The 21498-nt window shown below is 46.6% G+C and overlaps 1 long non-coding RNA gene across 5 annotated transcripts; it reads left to right on the forward strand.

The window, feature by feature from the left end:
• Nucleotides 1-632: 632 nt before the first annotated feature.
• LOC144312587 (uncharacterized) lies at nucleotides 633-6627 on the forward strand. 5 transcript variants are annotated; one of them, XR_013378091.1, is made up of 6 exons: nucleotides 634-805; nucleotides 895-1077; nucleotides 1326-1432; nucleotides 3027-3100; nucleotides 3648-3758; nucleotides 6266-6627. It is a non-coding gene; the product is annotated as an uncharacterized LOC144312587 (long non-coding RNA). The 5 variants fall into 5 exon arrangements; XR_013378090.1 differs by having other exon boundaries at nucleotides 635-795; XR_013378087.1 differs by having other exon boundaries at nucleotides 633-1077.
• Nucleotides 6628-21498: the final 14871 nt, after the last annotated feature.

Genomic DNA, 21498 nt, shown 5'->3' on the forward strand with positions numbered 1-21498 from the left:
TGGGCCAAAGGCAGATGCTCAACCACTGAGCCACCCAGCGATCCCCCTCACATAAAGTTTTGAACAGGGGACTGACAGCATTCCATACCCACTTGGGAAACTCCCTGGAAAAATATTCTGGAATATGGGGAGCAGGGGTAAGGAAAGGTATGCTAGGACCAGTGAGGAAGCTGGTGGGAGGCTGCTGTGGAGTGCTTCACAGCACTGGGAACAGAGTGGGGATTAGTTAATCACGGAGAAGTATACCTGCTACATAGTACCTCCCAGGGCTGGAGGCGTGCCCTGCTGGCATTGAAGGTCCGACTGCACAGGAAGGAGATGAGTATGGCCTATCCTCGTGCCATCCTCCGGCTGTCTCTCATGCTCCTTCCTTGGCACCCACCCACTCCCAGCCACCTGTCCTCCGAGATCGATTTCAGCAGCTTTACACGTCTGGAGCCCTGGGCCAGGGCAGCAGGCCACTGAGAATAGAAGTGTGGCCTTGCTCCTTCCACCCAGGGCCTGGGTGAGTGGGCAGGGCTGGGTGGGTGGACAGACAGGCTTCTTCGCAGGGCAAGCCTTGGAGCCAGCCTTACCAATGAAATCACTGGTGACTTCACAATGTAGCTTGATAATTAGCAGTGTTGTTTCATCTAATCCTCACTGATTTGCTTTTTCACCGATGCAGCACCTGGCAGCAGATGTGTTGGAAGTAACAACAATAGCATTCAAAGGCTCGGATCCCTAGAAGAGGGCCAGGAAGGCCCGGCCTCTGCTGAAACTGGGGGGAGTCCTGCTCGTGCTCCTGGGTTGGAGGTTCTTGGAAGTCTCTGTCCAGTTCCCTCTGCCCCTTATTCTTTTGCTCTGGTGTTTTCTCCTCGGCCCCCCAAAATAAGCAGACTTATTTTCTCACAGGACCCCATAGGGAAGCCCAGAAGCCCAGGGATGGGACCATCCTTTCCTAAAGAGTTTCCCCAACCCTGCGGGAAGCTGAGGCTGTGCTTCAGGGCCTTGGGAGAGTCTGAGATTGTCATCAGTACAGGACAGCCTGTCCAGCCAGCATGTTTGCTCAGCTCCTAAATAGTCCAAGAGAGTGTGGTAAGCTTTCCTGGACAATGGATCCATCTGACTTCATAATTAGCCCCATTCTCCATGGAACAGAATGTGGGCCAGCTAGAAACTAATTGCTGAGATTTCTCTCCTTGCATGACCTCCTAACTGATTTTTGAGCAGTCACATGGATGTCCAACCTTACGGGCATCTAATAGAAGTATTTAGCCAGCCGGGGAGTGGCTTAAAGTGTGAGAGGTGGAATCGAAATTAACTATCCATTCTGGCTTTGACAGTGGGTCCTCAGACCAACACCCAGGCCTTTTCTTGGAAGAAGCAGAGCCCGTCGTTCAGCTCACCAGCACTGGCCCAGTACCTGGTTGCATAGTGCCAAAGGAAGAGGGTAGGCTTCAAAGTCACTCAGACCCAAATGTGGGGCTGTGTGACCTTGGGCAAGTCATTTAATCTCTCTGAACCTCAGTTTCCTCATCTGTAGAATGGGGTGCTTGTTGTTGGAGTATAGTGACGAGGTGAGCAAGCACCTGCCGCAGCTCTTGGCACAGTGGAGGCACTTAATACGGGGAAGTGACAGTTTTCAAAGACCGTTGACAGAGACCGGCTGACTCTGAGAGGAGGAGGGGTGATGGGAATTCTTCCCTTGCTCCCACCCGCCTCCATTTCTGTGTCTGGCTTACTGGTTCCCTAGGCGATGCTAGGCCCTGGAAGCCAAGCCGCTGGGATGCTCGTAGCTGCAGAGGCTCTGGGGCGGCGCGTGTGGCTCAGAAAGAAGCCAGCCTGGCCGCTTCCTGACACCACCAGTGTCAGCCCTGGAGACCGGCAGCGGTGGTTGGGACGAGGGGCTTCACTCCCACAGCTCAAAACCAGTTGGTGTCACATTAAAATGGAAATAAATAAATACAAATTTTTGAATTAAAAATTAAATTCAGTTAAACAACAACAAAAAAGTCCGTGTCAAGGGGAGGGGAGGTCCTCGGATTTGTTTATAAACATAGTAAAATAAATATATAAAGAGAAGCAGCTCAGAGTGTTTGGGGGTTGATCTTGTCTGTTTTTCATGGAGCATGTTTCCCATTACAAGGGGAACTTGCAGGCCACACATGGGCAGAAAGGAAATATGCAGACGGGAGTATAATTGGGGGTGCTGGGGTCGTGGGATAATCCGTGAATTTGTTTTCAAAATCTTCTTGAATGTTCTGCTACTTTTACAATTAAAAAAAAAGAAAAAGTGTAACAAAATCAACTCTAAGTTGAATTCAGCTGGAATTAACTTAGTCTGTTGTGATTTCCTGTAAGTAAGATTTATGCTTCCACTGACTCCAGGAAGGGACTGTAGTGGTTTTTATTTTTATCTGTCTATTTCTCCAAAATCCATTTCATATCTATCCTGAGGGGTCAGGTCAAGTTAGAATCTGGGTACCGGTTTCAGAGAGGGTTCTCTTGCCAGCTGCTTGCAGCACACATGGTGGAAAGATGTGGGGGCAGTGTGCCCACCATCTCACAGCCTTGACTCTAGCATCCCCATTTACAGGAGGGGAAACTGAGGCTAACTGAGGCTCAAGCCATCGGGATAGGGTAGGTTCAGGCTCCTGAATTTGTCGAGTTTTCTCATAGCCCAAAATAATTGCCTTTTAGAGAAAGTCTCCTTCCTAGCGTGTCCCGGGCAAAATGGGAATGGACACAGTAGTAGGTACACCCCTGTCGCTGGCACGAATTTGTGGGCCTCTCTATCAACTTACAGAGGGGGCAAACATAAAAATCTCTCTTCTTCTCTCATTCTCTTTCCTACTCTCAGGCAACCGAGCATTTTCCTTGTTGAGAAAATCCAAGTGTCATAAAAGTGATTTGGACAGAAAACAAATAAAGATCTGGTTTGGGAAGGAAAGCCAAAATTCCTCATTATCAACAACAGTACTTCTTTAGATAAATACTTACCTAATCCAATTCTTCTTCCTTTTTTTCTCTTTTCCCTCAACAAGAATGTTCCTCCATCTCGGCAGCCACAGTGGCCCTGTTGGAACAGACGACGTTCAATGTTTCCATCATAAGGCATGTTTTTCTGGGGTTTATTACTCAGCTGTAAAAATGTGCTCTAGGCAAGAACTTGGCATATTAAGTCTCATCTCAGAGGTAATTGGTGGGGATTTTTTTAAAAACCTTTTTTCTTTTTACAGACAAACTTGGAAAGAGAAACAAAAAGGTCAAGAATTTACTGTTGGAAACTATGGGTTTTGCCCTCATGGGTTTTCCTCTTTGGTTTGGTTTGTTCTGTATTATTTTTGATCTCTTCGAACCAGATATTTGGGGCAATGTTATAGAGGCTATAATCCCAGACATTCATTTATTCTTCCTTCAACAAATATTTACTGAGTGCCCACTGTGTCCCAGACACTGTTTTAGGCTCTGGAGATTCATGGGCAAAAATACCCACATGGTGTGGGTTCTCATGGGGCTGATGTGTGCACACACTCACACGCAAGCCTCACGTGCAACCGGTCAGAAAAAAACCCCCACAACAACCGTTCAATGCGCACTAGGTGGTTGAAGTGGAGGAAAACCAGTAAAGGGGGTGTAAGCGCTGGGGTTCTCTCTCTAGACAGGCTGGCCCAGGAGGACCCTCTGGGGAGGCAACATTTGCTCCAAATGTTGAGGCTAACAGGAGCCTCAGGTAAAGTCTGGGAAGAAGAAAAATCAAGAAGAGAGGAAAGCAGGTATGAGGGCTGCAAAGAGCATGGTGTGTTGGGGGCACATGAAGTTTCTGGGCTGCGTGGAACTAGAGGGTGGTAGGAGATAGTGTCTGGCTCCCATGGGGGCCCAGGCAGATCATGAAGAGGCATTTTAGCTTTTCTCCTAAGTGCAGGGGGAAGGAGCCATGGAAGGAGGCTCAGTGGAGCAGGAAATGATAGAACTCTATCTCTGGAAGATCTTCCTGGCCTCTGTGCCAGAAAGGATGAATTGAGAAGGGCACAATGGAAGCAGGAGGAACATTGAGGTGGCGGCTGCAGCTGCCAGATGTGAGCTCTGGGTGGGCTGGGCTGAGAGGGGCAGAGGAGGCGCCGGGAAGGCTGTGGATTCCTGCGAGGTGCGAGGGAGAACTGGACACGGCCTGCTGCGGGCGGCCCGGGAAGGAGGGCTCTGAGGAGCCAGGCGTGGCGGTGACAGTGCCAGTCAGGGCCCATGCGGTGCCAGGACCTGAGGTGGGGAAGCAGCAGGGAAGCTGACGGGAGGGAAGGGCTGGAGAAGGCCTCCCAGTCTCCAGCCCCGGCCCACTGGATAGTTCTGATATTGAACGGCGTGAAGAGGAGCGCTTCTGGGAGCTGTGCCGATTCTGCTCTCACCAGCCTGGGTTCGGTCCCTGCTCCACCATCTACCTCTTGCCGGCTGGGCCACCCTGGAGAGGCCACTTCCTCTCCCTCAGAAATGGGCTTCCGTTTCCTTCCCTCAGAAATGACAATCATAATAGCATCTGCCTAACGGGGTCGTTGTAAGAGTCAGACGAGCTCCTCGTTGTGCTCGGGACAGTAGCTGTTGTGTCGTGCACAGATCAGTGCAATGAGAATTGCGCCTCGAATGCCATCTACAAGCAGAACTCCATTTTGGACACGTGTTGCTTGAATCATTCCTCCAGGAAGCACGTCCAGGCTCCCTGCCCTCACGGGGCTTGCCCTCTGCTGAAAGACCTAGCCATTGAGCAAGTAGGTAGAATACACTGTGCCAAGCACTCCTGAGGAAGGGACCAGGGACGAGGAAGAGAGAATAGAACAGAACGGAAATTAGATTGTGCTGGATGTTCGGGAGGGCACCTCTGGGGAAGTCACACATCAGCCCAACAGGGCTTTAGTAAGAAGAGTGGGGGCACCATTCTCGATCCAGGGAACAGTAGAAGCCTGGGAGGTAGGATAGAACTTGGTGAGGTGAGAAACTGAGTGTGAGACAGTGTTTAGAGCAGGGGAGGAGCATGGTGGAAGAGGCCACAGGCCCAGACGGGTCCAGGGCCTGCTCATTACAGTCAGGAGTTGAGGTTTTATTCTAAAGAGGATGGAGAAAGATAGAAATGTTTCAGGCAGGAAGTAAGAAATTCTGACTTGATTTTTTTTTTTAAGATTTTATTTACTTATTCATGAGAGACAGAGAGAGAGAGAGAGGCAGAGACACAGGCAGAGGGAGAAGCGGGCTCCCTGCAGGGAGCCCCATGTAGGACTTGATTCCAGGACTCCAGGATCACACCCTGGGCGGAAGGCAGGCGCTAAACTGCTGAGCCACCCAGGGATCCCCCTGACTTGAATTTTTAAAAGGAGATTCTGGTTGAGAACCAGCAGATTTAGAGAAGGTGCTGTCAAGTGTCTGCGGCTGTGGGTCTCTAAGAGATGACGTTGGTCTGCTTGGATGGGGTAGCCACCGTGCAAACAGAGAAGTAGATGTGCCTGAGAAAAACTTCCAAAGTAAAATCAATTTCTTTTCTCTAAGGAGGTCACAGAGATTCACTGAAAATGCAGATCTGATCTACTCACTCCCCTGCTCAAATCCTGTCAATGGCTCTGTAGCACTTTTGGATTTATGCCCAAATGTCTTGCCATGGTCAAACCCCTCCCCTCCCCATGATGCATCACCCTCTGCTCCTAGAAACTTGTCATCCCTCTCCAAGCCCCAACTCGTCTCCCTCCCTCCCTCCCTCCCTCTGATGTCAATCTTCATCCCCTCCCTACCCAAGTCCAGGCTCCCTAGGTGGGGGTCTCAGTGTGTCCCCTGCAGTCATTGAAATGAAGAAGTTGGGTGAGGCTTCATGGATCAAACTAAATGGATCAAGAAACTACAGTTTATCCAACAGGTGCAATCATCTGAGAGGCCTCTATGATGAACTTCCATTCTCCCAGCTCACACTTGGTGCCATTACTTGTTGGGCTGGGGAAGAGGGGAACTAATGTTTGATTAAGAATGTACTCAGGAAAAAAAAAAAAAAAAGAATGTACTCAGGGACTGTGCTTCACTCACCTCATCCTGTCTAATTGTCACAAGGGCCCTGGGAGGGAGACATGGCAAATGAGGACACAGAGACTCCAAGAGGTGAAGTCACTTGCCCAAAGTCACTCAAAGAAGTGATGGGTGGGCTGGATTCAATCCCAGGTCAGATGGAAAACCAAGCCTCAGTTTGTCTTTTCCAGACCTGTATGTCCTCCTCACTGCACACCCAGGCCTAACCCAAACTTTATCTCCCTAGACTGGTTCCACTGAAGGACGGACACTCAAGATTCCAGAATATATATATCTGTTATGGACTGAATTGTGTTTGTCCCAAATTCCCACATTGAAACTCTAGTCCTCTGTGTGATGGCATCTGGAGATAAGGCCTTTGTGAGGTGATTACGGCTCAATGAGGTCATGAGGGTGGGCCCCTGTGGTGGAGCTAGAGGCTTTATAAGAAGAGGAAGAGAGAGAGATCCTTCTCTGTTAGCCATGTGAGGGCCCAGCAAGAAGGCGGCCATCTGCAACCCAGGAAGAGGGTTCTTGCCAAGGACAGAATCCATAGTACCTCAACCTTGGACTTCCCAGGCTTCATGACTGCGAGAAATAAATCTCTGTTCAGCCACCTAGTCCATGGTACTTTGTTATAACAACCTGAGCAGACAAACTCATGGTCCCTCCTGGTGACAGTCCACTGTTCCCTGGAAAGCTTCAGATCCTTCCTTCCTCTAGCCCTCAAACTCACCTTCTCTTGAACTGGTAGGGAGGCAATGCCTCCACCAGATGGACGCGTGGCTCCCCTCAGAACCCAGTCTATAATCCCACAGATTCGTGGGTGAGACAAGAAGAACCAGAAATGTATTGTCCCCACACTGCCCATTTCCCAGGTGGCAACTTTAAGGCAGAGTGAGGTCAGGGTCAGTTCTAAGCTAACTCAACCTCTCTCAGTCATGGCCCTGGCAGCCTTTAAATGCAGTCCGGGCAGACCCAGGGGTAACCCATCCTTAGTGGGCATCTGTCAGTGCAGGCTGGGCCATTGGCAGGCCCAAACACAGTGGCATGCACATATGTCTAGGATGAGTCATAGAGACGTGGCCCTGGGAATGCAGTGTCCATGAACCTCAGCCCAGGGCTGGGCTGCCACCTCCCCCTCTCTGTCAGGCCCTCCTGATCCCCAGCTTGGAGGCGAGCCCCTGATGAGTGCCCCCTGACTTCCCTTCCCTTCTCTGGCCTCTGAGAGACTTGGTCCTCCAGCGCGCACACCCTGTGGGGAACTGGGGGCAGCCACATCTCTGCCTGAGAACGTGGCTTTCTGGGGTGTAAATGTGACTAGTTCTGATACTTCTGCAGGGACCGTCCTGCCCCCACCCTCAATCTGAGACTATTAGATCAGAGTTTTACAGTAGAGTCCACGAATCTACATTTAGAGGGTTCCTGAGAGGTGCCTTTTCAAAACAAAACAAAGCCCAGAGGCTATAACAAAAATGATTGAGAACCTAGTCATCTATAAATGAAAAATTCCTTAAGAAAAAAAGATAGTCAAAACACCAACCACAAAACTACGAAGGCAAAAGGGACCCTTTTTTGTTGTTGTTTTATAAGAGGCTGAAATAAATAAACAATCTGATAGCAAAAGAAGCAAAAGATGTAATCTGGCAGTTTACAGAAATGGAAATGCCAGGGTACAGAACATATGAATGATTTCATTCTCTTTTGTGATTAAAGAAATCTCAAGGGAAACAAAACTCCAATACTATTTTCTCCCCTAACATATTTTTAAAAACAGTATGGCTTTAAGAAGGGTATGGAGGAATAAATTCTTACTCTCCTGGCTGGAATACGAATGGGTGCAAAGAGAGACCAGATAGGTAGTATCTATCAAAATGTAAAGTACGCGTACGCTTTGATCCAGCTATTCTCCTGTGCAGTCTTCATTGGCCCCGAAAGATCTACTCACAAAAGAATGTGAAGATGTGTGCCCAACTATATCCATAGCAGCAGGTTTGTAATAACAAAGTGTATAAACTATTTAACTGGCCATTAGTAGGGATGTGTTACATGCATGATGAGCCGGCTCTACAGTGAAATACTGGGATTACATGAAAAAAAAAAAAGGAGCCGGAAGTAATGATCCTTGTTATAAATAAAAGAGATATTTGTTTAATAGATATTTGTTGAGTGCCTCTTGGGTACTTGGCACTCTTCTGGGCACTGAGAATCAAGAAGTCAATCACATAGACCAAGTCCTCAGAACCAACAGTCTAATAGAGGAGCTCAGATAATAAAGAAACAGTATGTTTTTAAAATTATGTTAAGGAGTGGTAAGTGCAGTGAAGAAAATGAGAGCAGAGCAAGGGAGTAGGAGTGTAAGCAATGTAAAGGGACAGGAGAAATGCAAGGAGCAGTAGGAATGTGAAGACAGAGTAGGGGTGGCTCTAACTAGGGTGGCTCAAGGAGGCCTCTCTGATGAGGTATAATGTGAGCAAGAACCTGAAACAAGTGAAGGAGTGGGCCATACACCACATCCGTGGGAAAGAGTATGCCAGGTAGGTGGAGCGGCATGTGCAGACGTCCTGTGGCGGAACTGGCTTGCCTTACTAAAGAAATAGCAAGAGGGTCAGAGAGCTGGAAAGCTAGAAGTGACAGAGAGGGAGGGAGGAAGTGAGTGCAGACAGCTGGGATCAGATCTTGGGCGAAGAGATGCTGGAGAGAGAATCAAATTTATTTTCTGGAAGGATATATAGAAAACTTAACACTTTCCATTTAGTTAGATTCTAGTGTAGGAAGAAAAGGGACACACTCTGCTTTATACTTTGCTACAACTGAATGTCCTTGCTACATGAATATATTATCATTACGTATATTTATACTAACGTTGAGGTGTAATCTGGCTGGAAGAGTTGTGGGCTAATTTTGTTTGCATACGAAAAGAATCCTAATGTTTTAAACAAACAAAGATACTGCCTCGCTGTGTGTTTCCCATATAGAGCTGGTACTGGGAACCACTGAATCTGAGATAATACCAGGTACTCCCAAATTCAGGGCAAAGATGAGCTTGGTTCTGCCCTGTGGTGACAAAGTCAACCTTCTCAGTTAAAAAACTTAATGGTTAATGTAAGTGAGTGGAAATGTAATGCTTCTAGGAAAAATTCAGTGACCTTGGTAATCTAGCGCTAATCTCAGCCACACATCACTTATTTGAGACCTCCTGTGCCTGCTTGGATTGCATGGTAATGGCTTTCCCACTCATCCATCAGGCCCTGCCTACCATGAACAACAGACAGGCTCTGTCTTGAAGCCCATGGGCCAGTCAGCAGGCCTCTGGGCCAGCCTGCCCCAGCCCCACTCCCTGGCCTGGACCATCAGCCTGTCTTGGAGGCCTCCACTTGCCTCACAAGCATGGCCCCAAGTTGAGACAGGTGAGGGCAAATCTGGACCTGCACTTCTTGCTGTCTTTCCTACACAACTTCCTCCACAACAGGCCCAGAGAGACCTGGGTGCAGGCCTCTGGTGTGTGCGATCAGGTCAGAGCTGAGGCATCAGACTCAAAAGCTGGGAAAGTAGAGCTCAGCTTTTCCAGAAAAGCCTTCTCACCACCAAAGGCTAGGCCTGGATTTAAACCCTGGAACCATATGGAACATTCCACTCAGAGAAGCCAGCAGGGGTCTTGGAACCAGTGTACATTACTCACCCGTTCAACTGAGCATCTTCAAGAGCATCTTATAAATATTAATTAAAATATAGCATCCCAGGGGGGCTGGTGTAATAATTATCACCATTCAGCTGAAGAGGAAACAGAGGCCTGTGGGCCTGGTGAGAAGGCCCTTGGAGACCTGCCCATACGCCAGTGAGCAATAAGAAGCTCTGATCCAGGCTGGACAGGCGCTGAGCCGGAAAGTTGTGTCGTGAGGCACATGCAACATCCACATTTTACAGATGGCAAGAGCAAGACCTGGAGATTCTTTCTGGGGTAGAGAGTGGCAGAGGAGGGACTCGAACCTATGTATTTTGGGATTCTGAGCCTGGGGCACTTCCATGGCTCCCATGCTGCCTCTAAAAAATTCTCTTTATTTCTACATAGTACTTTAGAGCTTACAAAGCATTAAGCATTGTATCCATTGCTCACAGTAACTCAGTGAGGCAGGAAGTGTGGAGGTAGCTAGCTCCATTTTACAGATGGGGAAATAGAGTCTCAAAGAGGAGGAACTGACTTGCCTCTGTTCTCAGAAAACAATAGTAGCTCCCATCTATATGATTTACAGCTTCCAAAATGCTGTCTGGGTTTGCTCCATAAAGCAAGCAGTCCTGGTGCTCTTACTATTAGTAATAGTAGTAATAGTAGTAATGGTAGCAATATTTTTAACAGTCCCACATGACAGACAAATAAACTAAGATGGAGAGAAGTGAGAAAATATGAGAAATGAACATTTATATGTCACGCTGAGCTATGTCATCTCACTGAATCTTTCTACCTTTTTTTTTTTAAAGATTTTATGTATTTATTCATGAGAGACATACAGAGAGAGAGAGGAAGAGACATGGGCAGAGGGAGAAGCAAGCTCCATGCAGGAAGCTCGATATGGGACTTGATCCCAGTACCCCGGGATCACGACCTGAGCTGACAATCTCTGAGCCACCCAGGTGCCCCTCACTGAATCTTTCTAATAGAAGAAAAATATTTGCAAGGGCATTTCATTCATTCATTCATTCATTCATTCATTCATTCATTCTTCATTTATTTACAGAGCCTGCTGTGAATCTGGTGCTGTTTCTAGACACAGAGAATACAGCAGTAAACAAAAGAAAATCCTCGCTGTCACTAAGAGTATATTCTTTTGGGTGTGGGTGGAACAGACCATAAAAAAACAAGTGCATGTATACTACACCAGATAGCAGTCAATGCAAAAAAGAAAAATAAAGCAGAGGAGGGCAACAGAGAGGTAGGTGGTAGTTTAGATACTGGCTCACTCAGCAAGATGATAAGGGTGGTCTGATATGGTGACAATGAGGAGATATCTGAATAAAGTGACCTGAGATGGGTGTCAGTTGGGTCTTGAGGAGTAAGAGCTGATGTGCTTTAGTGGGAAGCAGAGGAGTAACCCTGCTATAACAGGCCCAGTGAGAGCAGCTTCTATACCCTGAGGGTTTAAAATGTGCTCCAAATTTTAAAATGCTGCTTCATGGAATCATTGCAATGATGGGAAGTGGGTGTAGGGGGAAATTGAGGCTGAGAGGTTAAGTGGCTGGCTCCCCAACTCATAGCTAAGAAGTTGCAGATTTCGGACTGGAAGCTGCCCCTGCCTGGCACCAAGCTGGCCTTCCCTACCAGCCCACATCCTTACACAGAGGACTCAGAAGGAAGTTAGGGAGAGTAGGAGGTGGGGGGAGGGGGGGCAGGAAGCCAGACTAAAGGGAGCAGGGGATGGAGTGATGGGAACTGCAGCCGGCCCAGTGGGGAGGGAGGACCAGACCCTTCAGGGACTTGAAGGCCAGGCTTGGAATTAGGGCTTCATCCTGAAGGTGCTGGGAAGCCACAGAGGCTTTTAGGAAGGGACAAGACAAGCACAAGGTCTGAGCACTCTGCCTGGAGGGAGGGGAAGGGTCCAGGAGGCTCCCAGGGAGCTGGAGGGTTTGGGGTGCTGCCATTTACTGAGATGGGGAGGAGAGTGTGGGGAAGCCTTCCCTCTGCCAATCTACCTGTTAAAGAAATTGCTTCGAATGTAAAGGTTTTTAAATTGCCCTGGTGGGGTGGGGTGGGGGAAGGGGTGTGGACCATTTGGTGGTGAGGAGGGGAGAAATGTCTTGGAAGCTGCATGGGAAAACGTTACATCTTTATATTTGCTGTCCTCTCACTGAGATGTATTACTTCGTTTCATTATAAATGTAGGCAACAACCCAGAGCAACATTACCAGTAGCTATGGTTTTGTCACTGGTAGACACGCGAGTTTCCTTTCTTTCTTTTTTTTCCCAATATTTTATTTATTCATTTGGGGGGGAGGGGCAGAGGGAGAGGGAGACTCCCCACTGAGGAGGGAGCCCAACGATGATGTGGGGCTTGACCCTTGACCCAGAGACCATGACTTAAGCCAAAGGCAGATGCTTAACTGCCTGAGCCACCCAGGCGCCTCGACACCACGTGTTTTCAAGTCACATTACAATTATTACAGATATCTTGAAACTTTGTTTCTATTCATCACTACTTTGAAATTATGAAAGTCATTGGCTCAGTCCCAGATTTTGTTAGACACATTAACAAAGAAGCATCTGTATTAGCACACTTGCAACATTTTGATAACTGTATTTAAATATAATTAGGTGCCTTGGTTATTTGATTTCATACATTTAAAGGTTTTATTTATTTATTTGACAGAGAGAGAGCACAAGCAGGGGGAGCAGAAGGCAGAGGGAGAGGGAAAAGCAGGCTCCCCTTAGAGCAGAGAGTCTGATTTGAGGCTCCCTCCGAGGACACAGGGCAGACACTTAACCAACCGAGCCACCCAAGCACTGTGATTTCATGCATTTAAAAACAGTATTCCTAGAAGGGGTCCAGAGGCTTCAGCAGTGGCCAGAGGTACCCACTACACAGAATAGGTTAGAACTTTACAATGGACTGCAGCTATTTCGTGGGCATCCTTTCCCTTTGCTTCTCTGCGTTGGATCTCCAAGAGTAGTGGTGGCTCTGGCCTGGAGGCTTCTGGAGGCTGAGATCTGGTTTTGTGCAACTCTTTAGCCTCAGGGTTCATGGAGAGAGCTCAGAAAATGTCATTTTATTTTGGATTTGACGTTGACATTTAAAAACGAAGGGTTTTTGCACACATCTGGATTTCTGGCTTCTCTTATGAAATCAGGAGCTCTGGCAACTCTGGGCCTCTCCACTTCCCATGGTGCAATGGCTGGAGTTAAGCAGCAGCCTCCTTGATGGACAGAGTGCCACTCTCTGGCTTGCCACAGGGATCCACTGCAGATGCACACTCCCCAGTGACTCCCAGTCATTGGAGGTTTGATCCCAGGGGTGATGGGTGGTTTGGGGTGGGTGGACAAATTTAACAGCGAGTTGCCATTCCCTGAACTGGCCCCAGGCTGTACCAGGTAAGGAGAGAATATCTGAGTAAGGAAACTTTGGCCAAGCCCAGCTGACAGGTCAGAACGCAGGTAAGTCAGGAGCCAGAGACAGTTCCGGCTCTCCCTGACACCAGTCTTGCTTCTTGCTTCGCTGCACTCACTTACTGGAAACTTTCTGATTGCTTCTCATCGACCAAGAAAACCTCTGGCTCTGGAGAACAGCTCAGCGCCTGGTCCCTCCTTTCCCTAGGTATGTTCCCTTCCATATTCCCTTCCTTCTCGGCCTTCAGGACAAACATCATCTTCTAGGAGGGGTGGGTGGGTGGGGGGTGTTGTCCCCTGACCCCTCTCCAAAGCTGTGCTCTGGCCCTCCACCCAGACAATTTCTCTGCTGCTTCTTGCCTTCTTTTCCTCAAAGCTCTTACCATTATCCCCAAATTCCGTTCCTAGCTTACTTACTTACCGGCTCCCTACCTACCCGCATGGACTATTCACGGCAGGCCTTCCACCGAGACGTTGCCTGTCTGTCTGGAGCTTTCAGTGCCTCCTGGAGAAAACACAGGGTGACCTGCCAGCTCTGTCCTGCCCCTTGCACCAGCGGTCAGAGTCAGGCTCGGGCACTGGGCGAAGTTGGCTGGCAACTTGGCAATTTTAAAAAGCTGCCTTTGGGATCCCTGGGTGGCTCAGCGGTTTAGCCCCCTGCCTTTGGGCCAGGGTGCAATCCTGGGTCCCCGGGATCCCCCATCGGACTCCCTGCATGGAGCCTGCTTCTCCTTCTGCCTGTGTCTCTGCATCTCTCTCTCTCTCTGTGTCTCTCATGAATAAATAAATAAAATCTTAAAAAAATAAAAATAAAAAGCTGCCTTCTAAGCCTTTGTCAAAAATACTCTTGCAGCCAAAGGTTGTGCCTGGCACTGCCATCCGGGGGGCCTTTAGGAAAACCACTTAACTTTTCTGACCTGTTTCCTTCTGCACGGCGCCCCAGGGGATCCCGGGACTGCTCGAATGAAATGCAACTGCAGAAGTTCCCACCAGCACCTTGGCACCTAGTAGGTGCTTGACTAAATCCAGAGAACCTTTCACCATCACTCCCTCCCCCCACCCCTCCCCCTACCTTTCCCCTTTCAGCTGGAGCTGGAAGAAAGCGCGTCAATCACGGGATAATTTATGCAGCATGATATGCCTTTATTATTCCACGCTGAGTTGGGGCTTCTACTGTCCAATGAAGGTCAAAAGGAGGTATGGCTTTTATCTCTCCAGCAACTCTGGAAACACGGGGGGGAGGGGGCAAACTCACAGAGGTTTCCTCCTGAAAACAAACAGATCCTCTCCCCTGCCCTGAATAGCCTTCTGCAATCAAAGCTGTAAAAGTCTGCGAGCAGCGGGACTTCGCCCTGAGACTGGAGGGAGCTAATAAAGCATTGAATGGAGAGAGTGACCCCTAACTGGCAGAGGGGTCCCCGCTGGGCCTGGGGCCCGCGCCTGCTGCCTCGTGGAGAATCCAAAGGTCACGTGTCATTAGTCAGTGTCTTACAGCGACCCTTTCAAAATTATCGATAAAGGGGAAGGAGAACCCTTTCTGTTTCGACTCCCCAAACGATCTTCTTCTCTCTTTTCTTTCTTTTTTTTTCACTGCAGGAAGAGCTGCCCAGCAACATCTTTTTCTGGTTTCTTTCAGGGGCAAAAAAGCACTAGATGGAAATCATGAGTTTCATGCTTTGGGAAGGAATAAAGATTGAGGCCAGCTTTTTTTTTTTTTTTTTTTTTCTTTCTGAGGCAGTTTCCCAGTAAGTCCTGGTGCTGAGAAATCACTCTATTTGGGTTCCCATGGCCACTTGTCTTGTTTTGGCCTCGTCCTAAAAAATCCTTCTTGATGGATCTAAAGGGTTCTGGGGCATCTCTCCTCTACTTTCTCACCTCGGTTTGGCCCAAGGCCTGGGACCTCTGCAAACATGAGAGCTGTGAACTTCTTGCTAGGGCCTTCTCACTCTGTGACTCAGTGTCCTGGGCCCAGAGAGAAGTGACCTGGATGACCTCATTATGGTCTGAGGAACACTTTAAAGAGATAATCAGCCCTTCCTCTAATGGGAGGAATGACAATGATCTTATTTCCTTTTTGATTTACCTAAGCCCCAGCAACCTGTGGTTGGGGTAAGCCTTAATCTTTAATTCATTAGCCATGGATTGATCTGATAGCATTCCTGGGTTTATAGGTAGTTGTTATATTGCTTCTTATTTGCTGTACAGTTTGTGAAGTAATTAAGGGCCACATCATACCTCATCTGCAAATGCCCATTGCAAAAGCCAATCTTGATGGGTGTGTGCATGTGTGTGTGTGGAGAGTATACGTGTGTTACGTCCTGCGGTGAACAGAAACGGAGGACCACCTGTAGTCCAAATTACTCTGGGCAATCCCATAGGTCATTCATACAGCACTGTACATGTGGTTATGTGTATAACACTGTATAGTAAGAAACACACATAAACATAATGAAAACAGCAGCGAGTAGCGTCGGATACGTTCTATTGCTTTGGACATCAGATGAAGCACTTGCTGGGTATTTAGAGTATGGGTTATATGAATATATTAGATCTTCAGACACTAGAATCTTGCTCCTCAGGGCAAGATGCTCAGAGGTACTCCATCCTATTTAAATCCCTCATGTTAAAATTGGATTTGAATAAGTGCCCTTACGCCGTGACCTCCACAGTAACTATATTTTCCCACATGTCATCTGTAAGTATGGGGATATTTTAACTCCAAGTAAATTAATATTCCTACATCTCACTGGAGGGGAACAGCCAGTGTGCAGGTCAGCACAGGCCATGTGGTTTTATAAAGTGATGAAGATGACGTTGAACCAAAAAGCAGTGCCTGTGACCAGGGCGATGGGATTCCTCCCACCACCAACAAACAACTGCTTGGCAGAGACTCAGGCAGGACCTTCAGGACCTTTGCCTCCCCCTCCTGTAGAATTCCTGCAGAGGGGACGGGAGCCTTATCACCATCGCGCCCCTGGCCATCATCAGGTCAGGATCTGGGGTGGAGCAGGTGTCCAAAAACTTTTTTTTTTTTTTTTTTTCCGAGTGAGAGATGTAAAAAAGGAACCCAGCCAGAAGTTTGAAGGCAGAGGAGGAGGGTAGAGGTGGGCATGTGGAAGATGCGGGAACAGAGGTGGAGGGGGGTTAGCAGGAAACAAGGGGAGAAGATGGGAGTATGAAGGGACAGGTGGTTATGTCAAAGAAAGAAGCAGCTAATGAGGCTGAGCTTATTGTTAAAATGAATGGCCTGAGGTCAGAACCTGTGTGCTCCCAAGGTTTCCCAGCCAGGACAGGTCCTCCGTTTCCTTTCCTGACCTGCTTGGATCTCTCCCTATCTTTCCATCCCTGCTGCTTGCCACAGCCTCACGGTCTCTGCTCTCTCCATTCCAGAAGGCTGCAGGCTCCTCCAAGACAAGAGGAGCCCAAACCCCTGCCCTTCCATTGGCCTCCAATCCCTGCAGGCTTGTCCAGGGCTTGGCAGGAGAAACCAGTCAGTCCCTTAGTATCTATGTCCCACTGGGCTGTGTCTGGACTTTCTGCTCTTAGCATTTAAGACCCCACTATAGGCATCTACTGGCTCCCTGCCTGTGTTTTCTAGTCATTTCTAAAGTATCCACAAACCAAGGTCTCCAGGCTAGCTGCAGGAACTCAGTCTCTGCCCTGCCTTTCTGGGACTTCTTCAGGCTTGAGAAATGGGGCCTTATTGCATTTGTTCTGCTGAGAAACAAGCCCCTGATTTCTTGATGCCTCAGTTTTCCCATCTATAGAATGGGGCTCTATGATACTTCTGACCTCACAGAACCATTTTAAGAATTAAACAAACAGGGCAGCCTGGGTGGCTCAGCGGTTCAGCGCCGCCTTCAGCCCAGGGTCTGATCCTGGGGACCCAGGATCGAGTCCCACATCAGGCTCCCTGCATGGAGCCTGCTTCTCCCTCTGCCTGTGTCTCTGCCTCTCTCTCTCTCTCTCTCTTTCATGAATAAATGGATAAAATCTTAAAAAAAGAATTAAACGAACAAATGCATTTAAAGTGCTTAGGAGAGTGGCTGGCACAGAATTAGCTGCTATTATTATTCCTATTGCTGATTTTAGTTTGTTTTAAACTACTGCTTTATTTTTCATTACTGTTTATTAGTTTAATTTTATTTATCGCTGTTTGTTACTTCCTTTCTTATAATGACTTCTATATTGTTATTATTGGTTTGATTATGGGTATTCTTTTCATTATCAATGATTTACTATTATGACAATGATTCCCGAGGATTTCATTTTTGCCAGGTTGGATTACCTATAGTCCAACGGGAGTATGACATCCAGGAGTATGATCGCTGACTGTCCCTGACGATGTATGCATCAATCTCAAATGGCCATGATGATCATCTGTGCTGCCTAACTATCTTATCTTTCCTATTTACCTGTGGTGGAGAATATATGCGTTGATTCATCCCTTTATCTATTTTTTTCTTTTTAAATTTTTTTATTTAAATTCAATTTAGTGAACATATGGTGTATTATTAGTTTTAGAGGTAGAACTCAGTGACTCATCGGTTGCATACAACACCCAGTGCTCATGACTTCAAGTGCTCTTCTTCATGCCCATCATCCTGTTACCCCATCTCCCCACCGACCTCCCCTCTAATTTCTTTTCTTTTTTTTAAAGATTTATTTATTTATTTATTTATTTATTTATTTATTTATTTATTTATTTATTCATGAGAGATACAGAGAGAGGCAGAGACTCAGGCAGAGGGAGAAGCAGGCTCCCTGCAGCGAACCTGATGGGAGACTGATCCTGGACTCCAGGATCATGCTCTGGGCCAAAGGCAGCTGCTCAACCACTCAATTGCTGAGTCACCCAGGTGTCCTTAATTTTTTTTTTTCTTAAATCACAAAACAAGGGGTGTTAAACGTGGCATGTCTCAGTTGGCTCTGCTCAGACTTTTTAAGAGGAGACAGTTGCCAAGAGCAGGTGAACAGCATCACCTACTCTGAGCCTTGGCTTTATCTATGTGTGAGATATGGACAATAACACTATTTACTTCATGGGCCTGTGATGAGGTGTGAATGGGACACCGTAAAGCTCTTAGCACAAAATGGTTCACATATGCCAGCCACTGCTAGATAAGAGATAATTCCTTTTTTCAAAAGAGATTATTCCTGGGGCCTCAGTTTGTTCATCAATAAAATGGTCATACCAACTCTGTGCCTGGATGCTACGAGGATTTGGGGCTTTAAGCACTGGGTAACTACTGATTCGTGTCTCCTTCCCACTCGCTCATCCTTGAAACCCAGAGAAGCATTTATTTCCTCCCAGAGAAGGAGGAAATAAATGCATGGCCTTGCCCATTGCAGAAGCTCGTTCCCACGGGGAGCTCTGAAATATTAGCCAGGCCAGCAGAGCAATGAAGTGATGCAGTAAACGCTGTGCCCATCCCCTCCAGAGCAGAGAAGACAGCAGGCTGTCTTTTTAAGTTTTCCCCTGGGGATTGACATTTTATTAGCATAGAGATAAATAACTCCAGATAAGAGGCCTTTTACATCTGGGGCTATAGGAACGTCTTCTGGGAGAGAAAACATGACGTTTCTTGCCAGGGCGGATCCCAGCCCTGGAGGAAGGAGGCAGAGGCCCCACCAGGATGTGCTGCCAGAGCCAGCAGCTTCCCGGCTGGCTTGCTCGCTCGGTGGGAAGCAAGTTTTGACAACAGCAATGCTAATTGATTAAATGTTCTCATCAGAGATTACAGTGCGAGAGTGATCACATTTTTATTTCTTTCAGGAGAGGAAGGCCCGCCCTTCCTTTAATAGCTCAATTTCTCTGTGTAGAATAATATATCCCAAAGTACAGGAGGCCCTGGTTGCGTTCCTTATTCCTGGCCCTGAGGCCCAGTCACTCTTTGCTCATGTTAAATATGTTTACTACAAACTACCTCGTGTAGTTGCCTTTGATTCTTTAGGTTTGATTGGAGTTTGAACATGCAGCTGGACAGAGCACTGGACTTTGGAGTTGTGGGATTGAATCTTGGTCCTGCCATCCTGCCATATAAAGGGTGTGTGGGTTTGGAAGGGCATTTGCACTCTCTGGGTGGGCTCCACTTTTCTTATCTGTAAAATGGGGATTCTATATACCTATTTCTTAAAACAGATACTATGCAGGATCTGGTTAATAATAATAAAAACCCATATGCTTCCTTAAAAAAACCAATGAAAACATTTGACAAAAGACACTGTTAAGAAAATGAAAAGGCAGTCAAATATTGGAAGAAAATATTCGTGACACATATATTTGACATAGGACGTGTAATCAGAATATATAAAGAGCTATTTCAACTCAATAATAATAACACAGGTACCCCAATTAAAAATCAGCAAAAGATCTGGACTTTTCATCAAAGTTCTGCAAATGCTCAGCAAGCCTATGAAAGCATGCTCAACATGACTAATCATCAGAGAACTGTAAATTGAATTCACAATGGTATACCACTTCACACACATTAAAGCAGCTTAGTCAAAAAGGCTAACAACACCCATGTTGGCTGGAGCATGAAGCAACGGAAACTCACACGTAGAAATAGGCAATGTATAATGGTACAACCACTTAGGAAAACAATTTGGCAGTTTCTTTTCATAAAATTAAACATATACCTATTTATATGACCTAGCAATTCTATTTCTAATTTTTTACTCAAGGAAAACACAACTATATACGAACATTTACAGCAGCTGCCAAACCCTGGAAACGACCCATATGTCCATCAGAAGGTTAGTGGATAAACTGGTATCACCAAACCATGGATACATCTCAGCAATAAAAAGGAATAAACTAGTGATGTAGGTAACAACCAAGTTGAATCTCAAAAGCATTATGATAAGCAAAAGAAGCCTTATTCAAAGGAGTGCACACTGCAGGGTTCTATTTAGAGAAAATTCAAAAATAAGCAAAATGAGCCTGAAGATATCTGAACAGTGATTCTTTTGGTCTGGGTGGTGGCACGAAATGACTGATAGGAGGTACAAAGGATTATTCTGGAGTAATGGAAATGTTCTATATCTTGATTGCGCTGGTGGGTTTCACTGGTGCTTTCATTTGTCAAACTCCTCGAACTGTACGCTTAAAATGGATTGTATTTTTATTGTGTAATTCACACTACGAATAAAGTCGATGTTAAAAAATTACCCATTTCGCAGGTGGATTGGAAGCTAACTAACACATTGTAGCCTCTTAATAAATGTTATTTCTATCATCAGAGGAAACATATTGAAGGTAACTGAAAGGTTGTTGAGGAACTGATCCAGATCCTTCTCCCCCAGATTGGTAATACAGAGATGAATTTGGTGCTGGTTCTGAGAACTTGGGGAAAAAAAGACTGTGGAGAGACACCCCAGACAGGTGCCACAGGAAGGGGATCAGTCACCTCACCTCAGCAAATCAGGCTTCTCTTTCCTCCTGGGGGCCCACAGTGCTACACGTAAAGGTTGGGGTTCTGATAACCATCATTATTCTCAAATTAGCAAAACTGATTTTGCTAATTTTTTCCTTTAAAAAAATCCGGGATCATGCCCTGAGCCAAAGGCAGATGCTCAACCGTTGAGCCACCCAGGTGTCCCCAATCTGTGCTTTTTAGTGAACATTTGGAAAATAAAATAGGAAAAAGAAAATCACCCCAACCTCCACTCCCCACAGATTAGCGCAGTTAAAGTTGAGTGGATTTGGGGATGAACGTCTGCCTTCAGCTCAGGCTGTGATCCCGGGATCTGGGAATCCAGTCCCATGTCCGGCTCCCTGCAAGGAGCCTGCTTCTCCCTCTGCCTGTGTCTCTGCCTGTGTCTCTGTGTCTCTCATGAATAAATAAATAAAATCTTAAAAAAAAAAAAAAAAAGTTGAGTGGATTTCTTTCTAATCTTACCCAAGTGTAGATTCTTTCTTGCTTCGGTAGGGATCCTATTATAACAAACGGAGTTTTCACACCTTTATAAACTCTCCACTAATCCCGATTTAAGGTACAATGAAGAGCTTCCCTCATGGTCTTAACCACTCCCTCCTCTTGTCCATTTTTCATCATTGTAACTAACTTTGTAATAGTTATCATAATTCAGAAAGGTTTTTTTTTTCTCTATGATTAATCAAATTTTCTCAAAATAGAATTCTGGGAAGGGTGTAGGAACACCAAACGAATGTTTTTTAAGGCCCTTGATACATAATGCCAACTTGTTCTTCAAAAAGTTGACACCATCTTAGGTCAGCAGCAGTGGCAGGTGTGTTCCAATTGCATCACATTGCCAGTACTGGGTTTCATTTTTTAAAAATCTTGGATTTGGGTAGACAACAATAATCTTTTCTCTCTGGTTACATTTTATATGTCCTCAAGATACTGATTATTTTCCCA

The sequence above is a fragment of the Canis aureus genome, chromosome 4, assembly GCF_053574225.1.
Source record: "Canis aureus isolate CA01 chromosome 4, VMU_Caureus_v.1.0, whole genome shotgun sequence".
Taxonomy (NCBI): domain Eukaryota; kingdom Metazoa; phylum Chordata; class Mammalia; order Carnivora; family Canidae; genus Canis; species Canis aureus.